This window comes from Opisthorchis viverrini (genome assembly GCF_000715545.1).
Source record: "Opisthorchis viverrini unplaced genomic scaffold opera_v5_14, whole genome shotgun sequence".
Lineage (NCBI taxonomy): Eukaryota > Metazoa > Platyhelminthes > Trematoda > Opisthorchiida > Opisthorchiidae > Opisthorchis > Opisthorchis viverrini.
This window is the reverse complement of record NW_008751670.1, coordinates 2,691,384-2,699,047: the sequence shown is the minus strand read 5'-3', so window position 1 is coordinate 2,699,047 and position 7,664 is coordinate 2,691,384.

Below are 7,664 nucleotides of genomic sequence, written 5' to 3'. Positions count from 1 at the left end.
CCGGTCGGTCTCCAGCCCGGCAGCCTCCGCCACCTCCTCAAAGTCCTCCAGGAAGGTCCGAACATCCCCATCCTCAAAGGGTTGCGGCCACGGGATCTTCATCCTCATCCTGGTCACGGCACCAAATGAAAAGGAAGAAGGTTTTCGCTGCGGAGTTATTTATTCGGAAATGCCAACTGACCGGTTACAGACCACTGAACAAGGAAGCAAAACTCTAATCTGCATCTTAGTTACAAAACCTGGACACAGATCTTCTCCCGAACGAGTCTTCCTGGAGATTCATTGCCTCCAATCATTCGTCGGTCAAATAAAAAGCAAATGTTACAAAGTGGCCCCGCGAATTCCGCAACAGAATCCCGTTTTTCAATGGACGCAAAGCAAAATTCTACGAACAACACATACTACTCGCGTGCCTACCGATCAGTAATATCACCGTTACAACGGTATGCCACTCGCAAGTTGGGAATAAACATCATCATTAACTTCCTACGAACTTGTCAGTCCAATACCCGATTGTCCAATACCCATTTGGCACTGCTAAATGTCCACAATCTCCGAGCCACTAGCATGATTGCAAGATCGAGTTTGATTTGCGTGGCTGGAAGATGGCTCACAGATGGAACTCCAGACGCGACTATTTCAATTCCTGGCTATAATATTCACCGCTCTGAAAGGAAGAATTCAAGGAGTGGCAGTTGTGCCATCTACTCCAAATCGGAACTTTGTGCAACGCCCATCGACGATTCCATTCCGGATGGGCATCCAGATGCCATCTGGATCACTACAGAACAGAACAGACGACCTGCACCAGTAAGCAGTATTTATTTACCACCAGTCCCTATTGCTGACTTGGCTCCACCAAAGATGGGCTTACCCATTTGTCTTAATTTATGTTGGGTGACTTCAACCTACCGGATATTTCTTGGTCTCTTACTACGTGCCCTGCTTATTATGTCTCGCCGCTTGCTCAACTCATTTTAGAGGGTTGGCCCCACATGGTACTCAGCCCCGCTCGTGGGATACATTCCTTACATCCGCTGTCCTCGAACGATGGCCATCTGGCTGCAGCTGCAGTTGGTCTACGCTTCCCTGGAAGTGATCACTGCGTCGTTTCCTGCAACGCAATCAATTATGGCCCAAATGCTACACCGAGTCCTTTCTCGTTTCACCTCCTCTAGACATTCTGCACGCTTTTCCATCGGTGCTGGCTTCCGAGAACTGGGGTGCTTTCTTCCTCTGGACAAACACACAGCATGTTTATGACATCCTCTACCAAAAACCCACTGACTTTTCTTCACCTTGTTTCTTCTGCAAAACGTTTTCACTCTGGTATGTTACGCATGGTAAGCTTCTAAAAGCATTGAATAAAAAATACACCGGGCTAGCAGAGAATACGTGAAATCTCACGATTTCTTATTATTAGTTCTCATGAATAAGTTTTCAACTGACCGAGCTTCCTTACGATTAGTTCTAGAACATCGAGAAGAGAGCACCGTCCTCAGAAACCCTTCTTACTCCAAATAACTTAGCCGGATTTTCCGTGGGCGTTGTATCCCGGGTAGCCACTCAATCGCCAGGTTGCCGTTTACCAAATGTTACCCTATCACCGTTTTTTTCAGCATAGCAGACCATCTGAACACTAACTTCGCTGGTTACTACTCCCCCCTTCCCCTCTTCCCTTCTCCCAACTTCAAACCCACCCCATGCCGCATATATCACAACTCCAAACGTCCAGAGTTAACACCCTTCCCTAGCTATTTTTTTCGCCACTCTTTTGAATCTTAAGAATCTGGTTGTGCATGACACTGATACCCTTTCACCTCGAGTTCCGAGATAAAGAATGCAATACATCGGAATCCAAATCTTTTACCCACTCGATGAACTATGGAATCGTCCCTTTTGAGTAGGAGCAATCCGTAGAAGGCCTGCTTTTCAAATCCGTAACACGAGAAACTACTTACAACTACAAGGTAGTTCGCCGTACCTCTCTTTTATTGAGAACTCTTGAAAGCTTGAGCAAAAGCCCGTTAATCAAGCTCCTCATAGCTATAAATGCCGTAGATGACCGGCAGTACAGATTCCTGTCTCAGTTATTCGTCACGGATTGCCAGCTCCACTTCTTCGAGACCATCACGGCAGCCTACTACGCTTTGCACTCAGCTGTAACAGGTTTTTTTAGACATTCAAAAATCCTTCCACCAGGTCACTCATGCTTCTGAACTACATTTGCTTGGCACTTTCGATATAATAGGAATATGCACTTCAGTGGTTCGACTTCTGCCTATCCAACGGAGCGCAACTAACACAAATTGGGGATAAAGAATCATCTCAACTATCGATTACTAGCATGATCATACAAAGAAGTGTGTTAGGCCCAGTCCTCCTCCAAATGTATATCAACGGCGTCATCGGCGCCGTGCCCCATGGTGAAGCCTTCCCCTTCCAAGACGATAAAAGAATGGGGTACACATTTCTTCTCTCTGTACAAGCGCTCAACTTTTGCAAAATTTAGCAGGGCCTAGACTCGCTAATTCGCTGGTCAAATGGCTCTGGTCCTCCTCCAAATGTATATCAACGGCGTCATCGGCGCCGTGCCCCATGGTGAAGCCTTCCCCTTCCAAGACGATAAAAGAATGGGGTACACATTTCTTCTCTCTGTACAAGCGCTCAACTTTTGCAAAATTTAGCAGGGCCTAGACTCGCTAATTCGCTGGTCAAATGGCTCTGGTCTAAGCTTCTCTTCTGCTCCTTACCAGGTGATGCTTTCATAATTAATGGTAATCCTGTCGCTCTATCCACAGGGATCGAAAATTCTGTTCACAGATTTTATTGCACCTTCAGCTTTTCCCACCAAGTCCAGTTTCAGGTTGCCCGAGCACATATACGCAGCCATCAAAATTGCGCTGCTCTCAACTTCGACACGCAATGGTCGCCATTTTCAGGCTATGCGTACGACTAATCTTGGAAATCTGTCTCGCATATGCTTCCCTTTACACCAAAATTAGTTGACCAGCACCTGAAAGCGTCTAGCTCTCATTCATGGAAAGAATGTTTTCATAGTCCAGCCCCCCTCTTGTTTCACCCGCTGTCAAATTTCAGGCCTTGAACCATTGTGGCTCAGACGTTTAAGGCTAAACCCAAATTTCTTACACCTTCCGCTACAAGAAATTTCCCTCATAGCATAGGCTTCGCCAAACGTTAATTCACGTCCTCACTATGGATTTCGTAACTCCAGCAACCACTTAATATGCCTTCCAGCCCATACAACCTACGCCACTACTTTTCTCTAATTTACTACCCTCGAACTGACAACAATCTATCTGAGCAGCCACGTGGATAAATTACCTAATTGTGAAACCGCTGCAGCCTCACTTATTACCCAACTGTCCTTATCCCCTCTATGAATCTGGTCCAATGCACAATTAAGTTTAGCCAGGATGCAGTCAGTGGGCAAACAAAAGATCCGACTATTATATCCTGCCATCCCACCGATTGACTTCATGCCACTGTAGTATGAAGGTACTCTGCGATACCCAAGGCGATATGCAAGGCTATGGCTGCCTTAATCATAAATGAGGCTTCGTCACGTCAAAGCCCACCTCCATCAATCAAACGAAACACCACCTATTTACTTCTCCCAGGGGTGGATACATACAAAAAAAGAATAGTACATGCGCAATGAGATTCTAGAATTCAACGCGGGCGCCTTAAGGTTATTGTGCCTTGCGCCACCCTTCGATTAAAGCTGATAGTAGTGCTTTGGGGGCTGGTGCTCATTACTCTTACCTTCACTTTCCCTGCTAGAGTACGGTATCGTTTACCCCACGAAATAAACCCTAATCACTCCGAACGTTCTATTCCCGTCAGTTTTGTGTTTTATTTCCTTACCACATTACGTTTCTGCGTGCCTGAAATGATTTTTTGTCTCTGACACTATAATAGACTATATTGACTGGCTTGGACAGTCCTTATAATGATAATACGGTTTATTCCCAACTTGTGGGTGGCATACCGTCTGGCATGATCATAGGTTTACAGTCGGAATGGAGCATGACTGGGGGTTTGTAAGGTGCGGATTGCACAAAAAGGGGACAATGTCATAAACACTGGGGAATACCCGATGATATAGAAATCATAGGTTGTTTCCCAACTTTTTGGGAAAAATGGGCATGAGGTTCGACTAGATCCAAGACAGTCAGGTGGCATGAACTAAAACTGAAAACCATCGCTGGCCATGAGTGACTTTGGGCGGTTAGGTAAATGGCCGGATTCACAACGAGCAAAAGTGGAGGTGGAGATTAGATAATTCAAATTGGGTGAAAATAGCAAGTTTAGACCCAAAAATATGCTGGTTGTGCTGTTGTAGGGAAGCCAGGTGCAGGGGTCAGGTTGGATGAGGACACAGGGGTGGCTGAATTCGAACCAGTGGTCCAACAGGTTGGAATGAATGTCATGGAGGCAGCTGGGGTCAAGGAAACGAGTAGGCGAGAGGGCTCTTTTGGGAGGAGGAATGGAACAGTTGCGAGTGTGCTGTCAAACTGAGTATGGCAGTGCCGTGCCATCATTGGCCTGACATGCTTCAGTATTTGGACAGCCCCGTGACGGACGTCATATTTTAGATGATTCGGCTGGGGTGTGCAGTTCATTGGGTAGTGGTATTCATTTCAGCCTGGTCGAGGAAACAAGCTGGAACAAAGCCTATATGAGATTGTAAGGTTTTTGTGGTTGGCTTAGTGGTTCCGGAGGTGGAGTGGATATCAGCCAACCAGGTCGTCCAAAACGGGCACTTCCGAAGTTCAAACTTGGGAAGGAGAGAGGATGGGAGGAGATTCGCAAAACGTGGTTGATTTGAGGGGGTATAATGTGGGATAATACGCAATAATATACACAGAAAGAAAAACTTGACGTCTGCTGCAATTAGGGTAATGACAAGTGGTTATATGGAGTAGGAAATAGGTAGATTTGTACTTAGCAGGCTAGCCACCAGGGGTTGAGTTTGCTAATATACGATATTACATTACAAGTGATCTAGTAGAAGCCGATAAAAGCGCGTAGAAGCGTTGTATGGGAATCAGATGCAGAAGGGCTGGTTGGAGGGGATTTCCAAGATAACTGGCTAATCTGGTGTTTATTACATGAGCTGCGTTATACCAGGAGAGAAAGTCTGTGCAACAGAAATAGTCACTAGTCCCCGAAGCACTGCTACCAGCTCTAATCTGTAGATGGTGCATAGCGAGTGTCTACCACTAGCCGGTGTCTACCACTGGGAGCGGCGAGTAGATGTATTCTCTGTTTGGATGACGCAATGGGCTTTCGTGCGGTGTAGCATCTGTTGGGACGAAGGGGGGGGGTTGCGGCCGGCAACACGGTTGTCTCCGGAGGAGCCATAGGAAGAAAGAAAGAGAAAAATTTGACCTCCGTTTAGGAAAGGACTAGGCAGAAAACGGCCCTACCAATCCCGATTGTGCTCTCTGATACCACTCTTGCACCTTGCGATGCACTGTGGGTCCAAATTCCGCCGTGCGGGTCCGATTCTCTCCTTTGTGGTGTGGTCTACCGTAGGGCATCGAGTCCCCTGAAGATGGTCATTTCCTCATACAAACCCTTGAGCAACTCTCCTCCAAATATCAGTTCAATCATCTCTTGCTGGTAGGTGACTTCAACGCTCCAAAGGTCTGCTGGATGGAGCTCTAGGGCGTCGGATCAAGCGGACTCTTGCAGCGGCACTGGTTGGAGTCGTCCCACAGAGCGCTTGAACTCTAAGTGTCGTTGCGTCCATCAGATACTGCACAGGCCAACTACCATCCCTCCTCGGTTTGGTCATCGCTAACAAAAGACACTTCATTGATCAGGTAACAATTAACGCTCTACTGGGATATAGCGACCACTATGTGCTGACCTTCGATTTCAACTGCTATTGGGCCAGAAATCCCGAACCTCAAACGTGGTTTTGAGACTTCTGTCATGCAGACTTCTCAGGAATGCGCATCTTTTCTCGAACAGTGGAAGAATTAGATTGAATCATTGTCCCGAAAGTTCGCGAGGGTGACGCGATGATCGTAAAAAAACCCGGCACGCAGTCCGATGAGTCGCAGGCTGCATAAAAGGATTCGGTGACTTCTGGAAATGAGGTCCCAACATTTTTTCAAAATACCGACTGCAGGAGATGCACAGAGTGAACTGGGATTTCCGTAAAATGCGGAACCGGAGTAAATCAGAAATCGCCAATGGAACATACGAAAACAAGCCACCATTCTAGATCTCACTCGGAAGAACAAAAAGGTGAACAAGGATAACTTTCCTTGTTTTCTGACTACTCACCAGTAACATGACTTACACCTATTTATTGTGATACCGTTTCGTTCCTACTTAAGGTTTGTTTATCGCTCAGTAACTGCTGTCAATATTTTGTTGCCCGTCTGTCATTGCCTGCAAGTTCGCCTCGATTGCACCAATTTTGAGCGCCCACTCCGATGGAAAAGCGGGCCGCCCGGGTGTCAAACCCGGAGCCTCCGGACGGCAAGCGAACGCGCTACCAACTGCGTCAACCTGATGTCCGGAGCGGCTGATTATTTTGTATTACCCATGTATCACGCCTGTCAGATAGCCTTTGCTGAGCTTTGTTTTAAACGGACGAAACCGCGTAATCTGACCTGTCGCGCGACACGAGCAACTGCGTCGACGCTGACCGAAAGACAGTCCCTCACATCCCGAAAGTATTGGCTCCTGCGCTGTTACGGCCAACTCACACTGTCAGACTGCCTCTATATGTATGTTTGTACATCGTTTGTACTTACTTGTTGTTGCCCCTATAGAAATCCGTGCTGCGACAGTGACTATTTCCCGCTCCTGCCGATTGCGTCATTGTTGATTGTACGTATGCTTAATTCATGGTGCTTACTAATCCGTTTGTCTGTAGAACCAGTTCCTGTCAGTTCTCAATATATCATCTGCTGCCCCACGTCTGTCTGCTCCTATTGACTACTGGCTACGAACTGCGCATAATCAAATAGCCGCAATCGCCCTGTGAGATCCGTGACCATCCGGAGCTTACAGTAATTTTCACATGCATGAGACATCACCGTAGAAACAAGCCATCCGCGTTCTCCTTGCTGCACACAAACGGAGAACCCACGAGTGACCAAATAGTGATATCTGAGGTTTACAGAGAACACTATGCAGGTCTATATTCAGCTTCAGCGTCCTCATCATATCCACTCTTGTCAAAGCGGAACTACGAACAGCCTCTAACCAACTTGGTATTCACGGTGGAGGACACTCGTCAATTCTTGCATGAGATCAACCCATTCTGCGCGTTGGGGCCCGACGAGGTTCACCCAAGGATCCTGAAGGAAACGTCATCTATACTGGCAAATCATTTATACCTGGTGTTTCGTCAGTCCCTTGACGAAAGCCGCCTTCCCTCTGCTTGGTAGAAAACGTTTGTCACGCCAAGCTACAAAACTTGTGACCTGGCAGCTATAAGCGTATAAGCCTCACTAGCTTGCAGTGCAAGGTGATGGAACGCATTCTGAAGCGAACCATTCTAGATCACCTTACTTCCAGCAATCTGATATCTCCAGCTCAACACGGATTTCTCCCAAACCGTTCTTGCGTGACAAACATGCTCGTGTTTATGGACAGCTTAACCCAAGCCAAGGACG